The sequence below is a fragment of the Phasianus colchicus genome, chromosome 11 (assembly GCF_987193195.1).
Source record: "Phasianus colchicus chromosome 11, bPhaCol1.hap1.1, whole genome shotgun sequence".
NCBI classification, from domain to species: Eukaryota; Metazoa; Chordata; class Aves; order Galliformes; family Phasianidae; genus Phasianus; species Phasianus colchicus.
Window position 1 is genome coordinate 18,783,197 of NC_143446.1, and position 14,026 is coordinate 18,797,222.

The 14,026-nt window shown below is 41.1% G+C and overlaps 1 protein-coding gene across 6 annotated transcripts in view; it reads left to right on the plus strand.

The window, feature by feature from the left end:
• LOC116236796 (contactin-4) overlaps positions 1 to 14,026 on the plus strand; it is a 252,850-nt gene that overhangs the window by 26,225 nt on the left and 212,599 nt on the right. For 3 of the 6 annotated variants that reach the window (XR_016470163.1, XM_031605592.2, XM_090148472.1), the window contains exons 1-2: positions 7,210 to 7,320; positions 7,436 to 7,480. The gene's annotated coding sequence lies outside the window, so the exon portion shown is untranslated. Of the gene's footprint in view, positions 1 to 7,001; positions 7,113 to 7,209; positions 7,321 to 7,435; positions 7,481 to 14,026 lie in introns of those variants that run through there. The other 3 variants (XM_090148469.1, XM_090148468.1, XM_090148470.1) reach the window with 2 other exon arrangements.

Below are 14,026 nucleotides of genomic sequence, written 5' to 3' on the forward strand. Positions count from 1 at the left end.
AGTACCTCATGGTGAGAGCAGAAAAGAGCACCAGGGCGCTGCCAAGTGCTTCTATCCGCTCTTCTTGAGAATGGTGCTGTTACCAATATGATCAGTGAACTTTTCAGCCTTATCTGTGCCAGCTTTAGTGCCATGCAAGGAAATGCTGTGCTTGGTTTATGTGATGTGGGCTGTGAACTTCTACTTCTTACTACACAAACTTGCTTGCAAAAGCGTGAAGGCACAACCGTGTTCTTCCAGGCCAACAACAACCCCATCTCCTCCTGACGTGCTTGCTTTATAGCTGTGCTCATTAATACTCTTAGATTGCCATGGTGTAGGAGTAAGGATGGAGCTACATGCTTTTCTCCTGCATCTTATACATCTATTAATGTAGCCGAACTAATTGCTTGATTAAGCTGAATAGGGTGCAGTAGTGGGGAGAGCATCTTGGCAAAAATAAGTGAATTGGAATTAGGGGGAGATTGCTGAGTTGGTAGGTTTGCAGCAGTAGAATGCGATGCATGTAATGTAATTTATGGATGTATTTAAAAATAAAAAAAGGGGAAGAGGAATCTGTGGCTAATCCTAATCATTTATTTAATTTTTTCCTAATTTTCCCTGAAAATAATACCATTTATTCACGATGCCGCTGTAATAATTGAACCAGTGGAAGGAGAGGAAGAAGAAAGCTACCCATATAAATGAGTACTCGAGACCTCTTCTGTTTTGACAGATCCCAAGGCTTGGTAGCTTAGCTTGTTTTACTGTTCCTATGAAAAGGGCTTGCTATCACTAGGATGCAGACTAGTCATTTCTGCGCTTCTGAATTTGCACAGATTATGTTACAGCAAACTTTCTCCCCTCCCCCCCTCCAGTCATAGCCTAGTGACTCTGAGAGAATACATTGGTTAAATAATTCCCTTTTCTTTTGCATGGAGTTGCTTCAGGATTGGGAAGCTAAAGAGGAAAAGAGACAGGTTGCATGCCGGCAGGAAAGCTATCATGGTCCCTTACTGATTCTGCTTAGATTTGAGAAATCAAGTTATCAAATCAGTTTAAAGGAGTTGCTTTACTACTGATGTTGTGGCTCATTTCAGATATGTTCAGTCTTTGTTCAGTTACTTCCACTAGCCTTGCTGTTTTTTTTCCCCTCCTCTTAGGTTTGTAGCTGGTACTCGCCTTTACTTGCTGTCTCCTGCTGCAAAATACTGAAATTTTCAGATGCCTCAATTAGCTTCATTCCATAAATGATAGTTTACAAGGAACTTCACATGCAATCTTTGGTTGTCTAAGATCAGTTCTTCATTATTCTTCAGTCTTTTATGAATCCTTTGGAAGAACCTCCGACTGAGATATAATTTCATAGCATAGATTTCTTATTAGTGATGGAATTGCACCGAACTAGAAATCCTGAATGCTGTCTCCTGAGAAGTGAGATTTATTGTACTTCAGTCACTAATGACATCTTCTGCTCTTTGGAAACTTGCGTGAGGCTTGCTTTTCTTGCTATGTACTGCTTAGGGCCGACTTGAAGAAAAGATAAATGTAGTTCTCTGCTGTATATTAAGAGTGCAAATGATTGTTCACTTACCAGTTTCCTACTCTCTGCAAACTCTGTGTGTGTGTGTATGTTGGCTCTTGAAGTCAAGGTGGCTTTTGGCACTGTTGCTGGTTGTCCCCAGTGGCATTCAGGACTTGCTAAATTGATTGCACGAATCAATCTTTAAAACAACATCTCTCTTTAGTTATAATTTGGCATTTCCAAAAGGAGGAGGCTTTTCCTGAAGGCAGAGGAAGGAGGAGTGTTTCTACAGGTGCCCCTGCTTAGGGCTCTTGCTCCCCCGACCTGATGGCCTCCCAGAGGAGGAGCAGCACATCCTTCCCCTGCTTTGCAGTCCTTATGAATGGATGCACACCACCCCTCTGTTCCCTGAGGTTTCGGTGGATTAAAACTGAAGAAACTCTCTATGCTGTGCACTGAAAATGGGACTTGTTCATCCAATCTCGTAGGCTTGATTGCTTTTGTAGGCAGCTGATAGATCTTTTTGTTCATCTCAGGTTGTTCCATGCTGCTTGAATTAAGCCATATCAAATCATCTTGTTCAAACTGTTGCTTTTTGTTGCAAGAGAGCGGGGGCCAGGCAGCAGGAGAATGTGTGTTCCTGTAGTTGGTGTGGGTATGCTTAACTTCTAAGCCCTGCACAGTCTTTGTGTATCTGTGTGCTGGTCCAAGTTAGGTAACGTGGCAATTTGTATAAGAAACCAACCTAGAAAGAAAAAGACCTTGTTTTTGGAGAACGTGGTGTTGAGGGAGTATGTGGGCGATCTGAAATGTCTTCTGGTTTGCAAGGACAGGGAGCAAATTAAAAAGGAAAAACAAACAATTTAACAGTGATGGAGCTGTAGCTTCAGCAAGGATAGACTGTGGGCGTGCATCCATTTTATCTCGCTGTAGAAGATTATTCCTCAACACACAAGGTCACAGAATCTCACACTTCTGAGTATTAGAAGATAATCTTGCTGAAAGTTTAAAATGTATCACCAGCAGCAAATATTTAAGGCCTTCATTTACAGCAATCGGGGGACTATGTGAATACCTGCCTTAGCTTGCAAATAAACACTAAATTGTCAGCTCAAATAAAAACAGAATGGTAAAACATGCCAAGTGGAAATCAACAATCAAGTGCTAATTATTACAGGCTATGTAGATACTAATTACTCAGTTACTTACGTGGTTTTTCTACTGACCTTTTTTGCTTGGCATTTTGTAATTGGTGACAAGTGATTAGAGGCATTCCTTATCAGACTTCTGATTTTGGCTTCTGGCATTGCAATCCTGGTCAGAAAAGATTTAATATAAGAGTGATAGGAGCAAGAAATGAAGGGGAACTAATGGTCCACTCCCTTCTCTGCTAGCATAGACTGTTAACTTCAGCTTGCTCCTTCATGCAAAGAATCACTCAGATATGACATTGAACAATATCCTTTCTGCTGTGCCCTTCAGCTGGCTCAGCTTTCTGGCCAGGTGCAGCTGCACAAGTTACCAAGTGGAGACTGGAAAAGAAATACAGAAAGTGATGGGAACTTCTGATGGTTCTGCAAAGCCTCAGCGTTTCAGAAGCTTGGTTTGAGTCTGGGACAGAGCTAGGACAGATGAGTGCTGGTGGCAGTGTGGGTTTCTCATGCCCTGGGGAGACACATCAGGACACAGCCTTAGGCTTGGCTCTTGAACAGCCTTATAGATGCATGTAGGATCTTGCCATCTCATCCAGAATTAAAACTACAAACCTGTAGCTTACATGATGGTGAATAAAAATATGGTTGTTAGCAAGGAGTTGGTACAACCCACCCCCTTCTGTTGCTTGGAAAAGAAGAAGCAGAAGACTGCGAAGGAGAAGCTACATAACTTGGTAATGAGATATCACATGCATAACACTGGCTGTATCTACAGTGATTTTTCCCTTTGTCATCAAAGCCTGACACGTTCTGTTAGATAACCTTTGGTAAGTGGCTGGATTGATGCACTGTACACAAATGAGCACAGGATCTCCTAATCAGCAATTTGGAGAGATGTGAGCATCTTTCAGACGACGCAGAACAACTGCACACATTTCATTACTTTGCATTTAAAGTGGAAAGGAGGGTGATGGTCACGTCCTCCACTGTCAGTGCAATCTCCTGGAGTTATCCTTGGCTTTTTTAGCAATATATGAGCTATTCACCTGTATTTCCACTTGGAAAAATACCTTTGAAAGAGCATCTTTACATGTATGTGCCTGTTCCCTGTGTCCGGTCAGAAAACACTGTATTCTGAGCATATTCTGATGGAGCAGGGAGGCCTGTTATAAGTAACAGACAATTTCAAGGGTTATGCAGCTTAGAGGTGCAATTTATGAAGCAGCCGCTGAATCAGAGTGAGATTTCTTCTACAATCTCTGAAGAATTCTGTTGTCTAAAGATTATTATCAATATGCAGTCATGCAGGTCAATGTTCTTTTCATTTGTGAAGCAAGTGGCATCAAATTGCCTTTTAAAGCCTAGAAATCCAATAGAAATGTGTGTGCTCTTCTCTACTTGGTGAGGCCGAGGTTTTCTGTTACTTAAAAATAACACTTTGCAATGTTAAATTTTCATTTTTTTTCTTATAATAAACTACATGAGATCTCTATTTTGGTGGCATTTGACGTTAAACCAATCAAACCCTGGGAGACCTATGATGGTGATTAGGCTTTTCTATTATTATTATTGTCTTTTTGCACGAGATGCATAGACATAGAGAATGCTCTTGGCTGACTTGCCAACCAGTGTCTAAATGCACAGGAGATATTTACAGGGCAAATGAATACTGGATTTATATTTCAGCTTTGGAAAACTCTCTTCTGTTTAGCTCGTGTCATCAAGCTGTTGTATTGACAGCAATGTCTGAGTTCAGAAGCAAGAGGCAAGATGAGGATTCGGGAGATGCTGAGGAAGGGCTGCATCTTCCATCCACTGCAGCTGGTGGCTGTGGCTGGATGAAGCGTGGCTTCCTTGGTGCTCTCTTTGTTGGCCCTTTTGCTCTCCATCTATTGACATAACTACTGAGATGGTGGTACTTCAGAGTTAATATCCTCTAGTTTTGAGAGGGCAGCTGAGGCAGAGTAGGGCAGCAGTGGGTCTGGTTGTTGGGTTTGCTTTGCTAAGCAGTTTGTTTTGCTTGCAGATCATGTCTATCTGTTTCCTTGGGGTTGAAGATTCATTTGCTGCTCCAGGTGCAGGGGTAGAGGAAGCAATATGACAAATTGCGGTGAGCTTCATCTTTCTTCATGAGGCTGGGAGGGCCACTGAAAGCAAGGAAGGGATCAGAAACACTTCATTATTCAATAAATATATTAATAAGCTCAGAGGCTAGCAGGTTTGCAGTTCTCACATTTTTTAGCTTACAGTGAAGTGGAGAATGTTGTGTTTATAGAAGGAGCAAAAGCTTTGAAAGATACCAAGCTTATATTGGAAAACAGAAGCAGGGAAGCCCTTAAATGGTATCTGGTGGATTTGGGGTAAAGACAGATGTGTAGTCAGAGAGCCTCTGCAGTGCTTAAGTTGAGACTGGAATGAGGCAGAGACAGATGTGAAGTCTCGTAGCTTCCTTCAGTAGTAAATATGGAAGATGTGGAAACAGGACAACTGTGCTGCTGGATTGATGGCAGTGCAGAGCAGTGCCTGAGTAGATGAGTTGAGTAAACACCAACCCCCAGCAGAACTGGGACGAAAAAAAAGATGAAAAATCAGCAAACGAGTTGCATGTTTGAAATGAGCAAGGGAAAATTTTGTTTGGGGATTCAGAGCCTGATGCCTCAGTGACATTCTTGCCACTGACCAGGGTTGCTTCTTGCCCGCAGAAATACAACCCTTACTGTGTACTCTTATCTTGCATAAGCATTCTGGGGATGGATGCTCTCAGAATGTCAACATTTGCATAATGTGCTGACGAGCTCCCAGGTGCAAAACACACCTCAGCTTTCTGTGGGATGGCTTCTTTCAGCCATCTCAGTGCCACTGTAAACTTGGAGTGAAATGTAAGGATGTCTGCTGGCAGCAGATGAGATCAGCTCTTCAGGCTTTCATCAGTTCCCCCTGTTGCCAGCTCCCAAAAAAAACCCTGTCTTTACCTGAAAAAGCAAATTTGGAGTGTGATTATATAGTATTTCTGTGAAATAAAGATGGAAAATAGAGGCAACGCTGTAAGTGATTTTTTCCTTGAAGTATGTGCTGCTCTTTTACAGAAAATCAGAGTTGTGTAAACCTGAATTTCTTCTTAGGCTTTTAGGAAGCCTTAGCTTTCAGAACAAGTAGAGTGGTGGCTGGGGAGCCACATTAAAAGAGGGTTGTTGCTTTTTTCCTTTGGAGACGATTTCATATCTGCATTCTGAAGTTCTTCTCCAAGCCTTCTGTTGACGAGGGATGCAGAAAAACCTGGAGCTGCTAAATGCAGTTGTTGGTGCACTGCCTTCCATAGTGTCACCTTAGGGAGAGCGCTGTTGTTCCCTTTGGTGCCTGTTTCCATCTGTTCTTCACTTGAATTGCAGCGTGCATTTGAATTGATGGGAAGCAATGGGATGCAATGGCCAGCCCTCCCCTGAGCTGTGGGAGGTCTTATATTTAGCAGAATTGCCTGGGCACCGCTGAATGTTTGCTGGTAATGTAGTTAAAATGCTTTATCATTTCAAGCCTGGGAATCTGGGTTCAGTGCTGCTAGTGAGAATAAAGTACAATTAATTTAATCGGTCTCAAATGCATGACTACAAAGAGCAGCGTTCAGTTTCTTGCAATCACTAAGGGATAAAATACTGTTCTGAATGTAAAGCATCCTGGATTTGCTTATTCCTGGTTTTTGAGTTAATGTCATTCTACCAATGGAAAACGTTGTAAGAAATTACTCCTGAAAACATTTCTGTTGTTGGAAGCTAAAAGTTCTGAAGGCTTTGAACATGTAGGTGCTGTTGGTTTGACCTGGTAATTAGAAGTTATAGTGTATGCTTCTTTAATTGGAGTCACCTGTTCTGCTGAAGTTATCAGTATCCAAAGCACTGTGTGGGCATGCAGGAGGTCGGCCCTCCTGCCTGATTGAGCACCTGATGCTCCTACAGAGCTCCTACAGAAGCAAGCAGCAACAGGCAGAGTAGTTGGTACATGTGCTGGGGTTGTGGGGGAAGAGAAAAATGATCTGATCCAGAGTCTCCCACACGAGCACCAAAAAAAGCCCTGGTTCGATTGTGCACGCAGGCGTGACAGGGCTTTAAAAAACAAAACACAAATGCAGTTCTGAAGGTCGTGTGTTTTGTAAGAAACCTTTCTGCTTCGGCACAGTGCCTTATGAGCTGAGGGATTCCTGGGAGCCTAGAGAAAATGGGAGCTTTAAAAGCAAAAACTGGAGAGCTTTTATTGTTCTGAGCAGCAAGGGATAGATTGTTTGGAATCTAAAAATACATTGGTCATTAGGGTTGTCTAATGGTGGTGCTGGGACTCCTTGTAAATGGCTCTGGGATTTGGGTGGATCTACTGATGTGCAGCAGGGATGGGGGAGCAGCTGGGGCTTTCTGCCACCTGTTGAAGATCTGAAGTTTGTTGTGCCTGGGGAAGATGGATTCCAGGTGAGGTGCTGTAGCAGGCTGAAAGCTTATTGGCCCTTAGTGAATTAATCAGAATTAAAGAAACAAGGAGCTGCTGAATCTTCAGTACCAGATTTTGGTGTCTGTAGGAAGCGAAGGGCTCCTGGGGAGGAATCCCTGTGTGCTGGGGGGGCTGGTGTGGAGGGTCCACCCCAGAGGGTGCCTAGCCAGCACAGTGCATTGTCTGGAGGTACTGAAGTGATCAAAGATGGCCTGGTTGCAAAATTAGTTAACTTGGATAAGAATGAATTTAATGACTTACAGTATCAGTATAACTAACTTTCCCTGTGTGTTACTTCTTTCAGGTATTGGAACTTTGACTGAAGAATACATATCATGCACTGGAGAAGGTAATAATTCTTTAATTCTAATTACAATTTGCTAATGCTGTTTTTTATGGTCTTGAAGTAATTACATTGAATGTCTTTGCATTGCTTGTGCCTTAGACTAAGCAACGCATCCCTGTGTTTCTCAGTGCATTGACAATGGTTTTTGTTTAAGTGGCTGTTGGAAGACTTCATTTGAGTTCTTTAGGATAGATGCTGCTTTTAGGGAATCTTATATTGAAAGTTTTATGGAAAAGATAAAACAGTTTGCCTTCAGAAAACTGTAAATGTAGTGCTGTAAGAAACATTGTATATGACTTAAAGAAGGAACCACTTACCAAATGGGATTGATGTCTCGAGATGCTTTCTGTTTGGTCTTTGTTTTTTGTTATGAGGTTTTCAAAGTTGGTGTCTAGTTGATCATTGCATGCCCATCTCTGCAGATGAACTATCAAAAGAAAATGCTCACCTCTGAAACTCAAATACCTGAATGGTATCTGAGTTTGAATCAATATTGCTTGTGGAGGTGGTTTTTTCCTTATATCCTGAAATGCTCTTGTTCTCTCTAGAATGGCATTGAAGTATTGAACGTGAATACAGGTATGGCAGTTTTACTCTTTAGAGTCCAGCCCTGGTCTGACCATGTTTTCTTTTTGTGTTCCTACTGCGTTGCCTTTGCTCCTCAATGTTGGGCTTTCATGTGTTTGATCTCTGCAGATAAATTTCTGCCGAAGTAGAAGATACTTCTGAAGATGCACTACATTGTTGTCTTCAAAAAAAAGCAAAACCCAGCCAGAGTTCACAATAAATTATATTCTTTTTCTTCTCAGTTGTACATGTTTTTGCTCTGTCTGCTGGGAGACGTCATAAATACCTTATTCACTTCTTAATTATTTTTCTTGGAGTGATTGAGGTGCATCTCCTTGTGCTGGGTGTTGCTTACGGTATAAACTGAATTACTGCTTTTTACATTTAGTAAAATATTCTTATTCAGCATGGTCCTTAAATTTGTCAGGCTGTCTGTGTGAGATGTTCAAAGATGGTATGAGAAATGTTGTGGTATCACATTCTAGTGATTTAAAAGGCAAAGCTTATTTCTTCATATTAAAGATAGCTTTGAATAATGGTCTTCTCATGCCTTTGGTCAGTACTCTTAAACTCGAAGCCCTTTCTCAGGTGAATTCTTGTTTCCAGTTTCCTCAAAGCTAGCGGATGCTTAATTTATTGATTAATTGAGCCTGATTAAGAAGTGCAGCATCAGATCTAGTGATACAGTTTTTAGGTTGTAGGCCTGGGTTCTGCATTCCATATCCCTTACATGCCTGTTGGATAGTGAGTGTGAAGGACTGGGAGATACAGCTACATGCATACATGGCTTGTGAACAATGCCATCACTACAGACACAATTACTTTCTGTTTACACAGTTTACTATTTTGTAAACACTTTTCATTAGCAGTGTAATCAGAATGTGTTAAATACCTCAATTCTCTGATGTTACCTGTGTGTAATACCTAGTGAAGTGCTGTTTAAAAAAATGAGAGGATAAGGGGACTTCTGGCTAGCAGCTACGTGGAACAGGTGTGGTTCTTTCAAAGACCTCAGCAAAGCACATTTTTTTGGAAAGTGGGGGGGTGTCACACGTGTTTACTATTGACACAAGTACCTTTAATGGGGACCATAAATTCAAATGTTTGTGTTTTTTTTTTTAACCTCTTGGTTCTAGGGGAGAGAAGAATTTCCTAGTCCATTCTATTAAGTTGTGCATACTTCTTGCTCAGGCATAAGCAAAGCACAGAAGAAGCCAAGCTTGAGGCTTGTTTTCTGGTCTGTTTGGGAAATCAAAACTGGATGATTTCTAAAGCTGAAAGAAAATGTTTGGACTTTGTATTTATCAACTATATGATTGGTGCTTTTTGTACGCACAAAGTGCATAGTAAAGTAATGCTAGGACATGGGTGTTTGGCAGTGTCTCTTGCCTATTCTTGGTTGCCTATGAAATGACCTTTCTGCAGCATCCTATGTAGGTTAGGAACAAAAATAGCCTCCTGACAGTTCTGCTGGAGTCCCCTCTAATTGCAGAATGTTGGTTTCTTTGTTTTTTCTCTGGTGTTTCAAGGTTGGCTTGTATTTATAGGCTGGTGCTGCTGTTTGTTCTCTGGGTTTTAGGTTCTCCTTTCTTCTGTCTCTTTTTAACTTCTTGCAGTGCTGTAATTGGGTTAGCTTAAGTGTAGAGGCACAGTATATTGTGAGGACACTTCCAGAACTGCTAAAAGACCAAGCATTCAAATGAATAGAAAGGTGTCCAACTCTGAAGACAGAGGTGTCTGAGATAAACTACTTCTATTTAATAAAAAAAGGTAGAGTGCCTCAAACAACAACCATCTGGGTAGCTGCTGTCAGAAGCACTACTTAAAAGGAATGAGGAACTGTCTTAAGGAGGGATTGCTGTATTGAAAAATAAACTGCTGAATCACTGGAAGCGAGTAAGGAGTCTTAGAGGCTCTGCAAAAATAAAATGGCTGCTGTAATTCAATTAAAATCACAGTAGGATTTGTTGTTTGAGATGGTGCATCCGTCATCCCGTATCTCCTGATGGCTGAAGCCTCGAGGGATGCTTAAGTGAGTGCAGTGCTCCTGAAAAATGCTGGAGTGACAGTTCTGGCCAACATGATCCTCTGTTTACACAGACATCTGCATTTTCCTCAATGTACCTATTGAGTCTGGGCTGCTGCACGGGCTTTGTGCAGTTGGCATTTTGCAGTAGATTACTAATCTGAATCAAGTGTCAGTTTATCCTGCAAGCAGGAAGAGGAGCACCATGTAGTTTCTGGTGGATAAATAATCAATTGTTAACAAGATAATGTTGAAGATAGCTAGTTCAATGGCGTTTATTGTATTTATCTTACAGAGACTGCGGATGTAGGCTGGAGCTTTAAAATCAAAAGCAACTTTTTACTCCTTTCAGAATTTCCTCGAAGAAAGCAATCTAAGCTAGCAAACTCATGCTAGAATGCATGAATTTAAAAAGCAGAGAATAGTTCCTCAGAGGACCTGCACCAGTTTGTGTTGCTTGCAGATCAAGTCTATCTGTTTCCTTGGGGTTGAAGATTCATTTGCTATTCTTATTTTGATAAGTAAATTTCAGACCCTTCGCATCTTTATGCTCTCAACCAGGGCAAAAAGCAGTAGTGAGCTGCAAGACCTTTTTCAGAGGGAGAATTTCTTCAGCTCAAGTGGTTTGATCAGCTTCAAAATGAACATGAAAGAGCTTGCTCAGGTGTTCTCTGAATATAACCATGCAGAAGCCCTCTAAGGCAGCAAAGTTGAAAGGAGAACCTGTGTTTTGAATGAAGACAGCTGCTGTAATTACAAATATTAGAAGTCATTCCTGGGCTTTTAGTATAAGGGAGAGAGAGTTGGAAGCAGCCTGCTGGCAGTTATGTGAGCAGGTAAGCCCCAGATTCAATAGGACAGCTGTGGTGGTCCTTCCCCAACAGTTGTGCAGTGACAACACATCCATGCACAGTAAACATTCAGTGCATTGGTAGAAAGGATGCTCAGTCACTTCCAACTCAGTTTGCCATAAGTCTTGAGGTTGCGTTGAAAAAAAGGCTTGGGGTAAGTGGAGATCTCCTTGCAGGGCCTTAAGATGGGGACAAGTAGTATTGCATGCTCTGCTGGATGGATGGGCAGAGCAGCTTCGTTCTGGGTCTGTAATTCAGCATAGTTGTGCCTGTTCTTGGTTGCAAGGACTGAGAGAACAGAGCTGCAAGACATAGGTTTTATTTTAGATTTTGCATGAGTTGTTTCAACGTGTGGTTGTGGTGTTTGAGGGTCTGAGTGACGTGTCAGCTGAGTGCCCTCAGCTTACTTCATCAGTGACATCCATGTAGAAATCAGAGAAGGTCTGAAAGACCATAAAAGGAGTTTTGTCCTTAAGTGAGAAGAAGACAGGTTTTAATTGAGTATTGGTTGTAGTCATGTTAAATTGCACAATTTACTCTTCTTTTTTAGTAAGTTAAAAAAAAAAAAATGTTTCTTGCTACAGGTGAAACAACAGGTATGACAGTGGGTTTGACTGTTACTGAAATGGTTTCTTTGCTTTCAAATCTTTTGTTAATTGTTTGAAATGTCTTGAATGTGCCCTGAGCAAATTTCAGTTGCATCAATTAACATTTAGGAAATTCATATCAGTCTATTAGAATATTAAACATTTACTTTAGAAATGTAAATGAAGTGTACCAAGTTTGCATCTCACTTGCCCCTTGACCCATACATTCATTAGGCAAAAACTGCTTGAGACAGCAAATGGTTTTTTTGATACTGAAATGATAACATAAGTACTGACTGCAGTCGGCTTTAATACCGTACCAGTTTCTCTGCTTAGATCCATGATGCTGGCCTGTTTGGAAAAGGAGAGATCTCTAACTAGAAATTAAAGTCAAGGCCAAGGCAGTGTTTGGATGAGATAACAGAAGTTCCTTTCAGTGCATCAGTGTGCTTTTCCTCTTTAAGTTTTGATTTCCAAAGGAAAAAAAAAAAAAAAAAGCAATGAACAAATGGGAAATGATGCTTCTAGAATGCCATAATTAAAATTCATTTTTGCTCTGTAGATTAAATTATTCGGTGTAGTGTTTATCAGAAACTAATTGTGACCTATTGTTATCCATACAAAAAATAGTAATAGAGATGATGTTACAGCATGACTTTGCTGCTGAAACATTTCCCTGATCTATCTTTGTGCTGGGCTTAAGTGTGTTTTTGCATCCTGTGCTCCAACAGAAGTGCTTTGGTAAATGGAGGTGTTGCTCTGAGTGATCAATCTGCCAACTGAAGGAATGAGAAATATTCCTTCGAGCAAGTTTTGAAGTCTATTTTGAATCCTCTTACTTTTATTCAAGAGTCACAGTTGAAGTTTTTATGTCTTTCTTGAGAAGAAAAACAAGATCTTCTTGTCTTCTTCAATTCATTGAACCCGTTTGTTGTATATATTGAATTTCCTCTTAGAAAGAACATCTTTGTATCCTTACTTTGAGATGCGTCTAGTGTTGTGATTTCTCTTAATCACTCTTTAAAAATAATATAGCTTGCATAGAACTTTACTCATTTTGTTTACATAAAATAGTCTGGAAGGGATCTGTAGAGATGGAGTACAACTGCCCTGCTCAGAGGTTTCTTGTATAATGTTATTTCAATAGTTATTGAGGACAGCTGCCACTTATACCCTGTGGCATGAAGGCATCAGAATGTGACTCATTTCATTTTTTACCTCCAGTGTGTAATTCCTTCTAGTCTCTTTCCATCACTTCTCATCTTCAGCTCCCTTGCTACTTCTTAGAAGATCTTTCAGAAGCTATTACATGTCTCACACCCACTGCTTTAATTCCTCTTCACATGAAACAGTTCCTTTCCATCCATTCTTACCACTCGGTCTGTATTTCCTTTTGTACTTGTGACTCATTACCCGTTACAAGCATGCAGTAGCATATTCTAGTTGTCACTTTGCTGTAATGAATGCATTCCGATAGCCCAATATTTCCAGAATACAGAGTAATGCAGACAGCAAACTGTATTGCAGGGAGCAGTGAAGTTCATAGGAACTTGGATCAGCTTTGTGGTGCCCCTCTTCGAAGCAGTTCAGAGATGTTTTACTTTCACATTTCCCTCTTAGTCTTGTTCCTGTCATTCCTTAGGAGTTACCGCAGTTCTGCTTCATCACCTGCTTGGATATGCAAGATGTTATCTTCAAGTCTCTTTACTTCCATAGGAAGCAGAAGGGAGGATGGGGGGAACATTTCAATGGTGAACGGATGCATCCTGATTTGTGTTTTGTTTAGATTTGCAAGTATGTTCTGGAATTAAACACCTCTTCAGAGACTGATTGGTGCTACCTCTTCTTCTCCTCTGTAAAGTGTTGCTATAGCTATCTTTCATTTTTTTTTCAGTATGGCTTTTCAAAAAGTGTACATACAGCACCATAGGTGCAGCAGGCTGCACACGATGGCACTTCATTGTGAGCTTCAGCCTTCACCGCTCATTTCATTCACTTTTCATTTTGGTAATGCCATAGAATGTATTGCTTGTAATTTCTCTCTATATGTGCTGATCTTAAGTTCTCTGTTCCTTAGCATCCAAGCATCATACAGGATTTGCTTTCTTTCTGGTGCAGCTGTGCATGGTTGACTCCCTCAGTCTTGCCTTAGGAACAAGTGCCGTGCTCCAGGCTTTCCCCATCACCTATGAGAGCTGCCCTTATTTCTCCTTAGGTTAGTCTGCCATCTCATTGCCTTCTGTTATACCTTACATATACTATCTTATAGCTGTGTTCTTCCTTATCAGTGTGTGATGGGGTCACATTGATGAGCCTGGCAGTGGGCAACGACCATCCCACCAAGGCTGCAGAAAAGCTGGAGAATGATGAGTCTCTCTGTCAGCACTAAGGGTGTTTCTTTCTTCAGCATCTGTTGAGGCTCCCATGTTGTGCACTAATTACCACTGCCATTTAATTAAGCTGCACGCAAGTTGGGGATGGATGTGGTTGCATGCAGGCCCTGAAGTCTCAGCTGTTC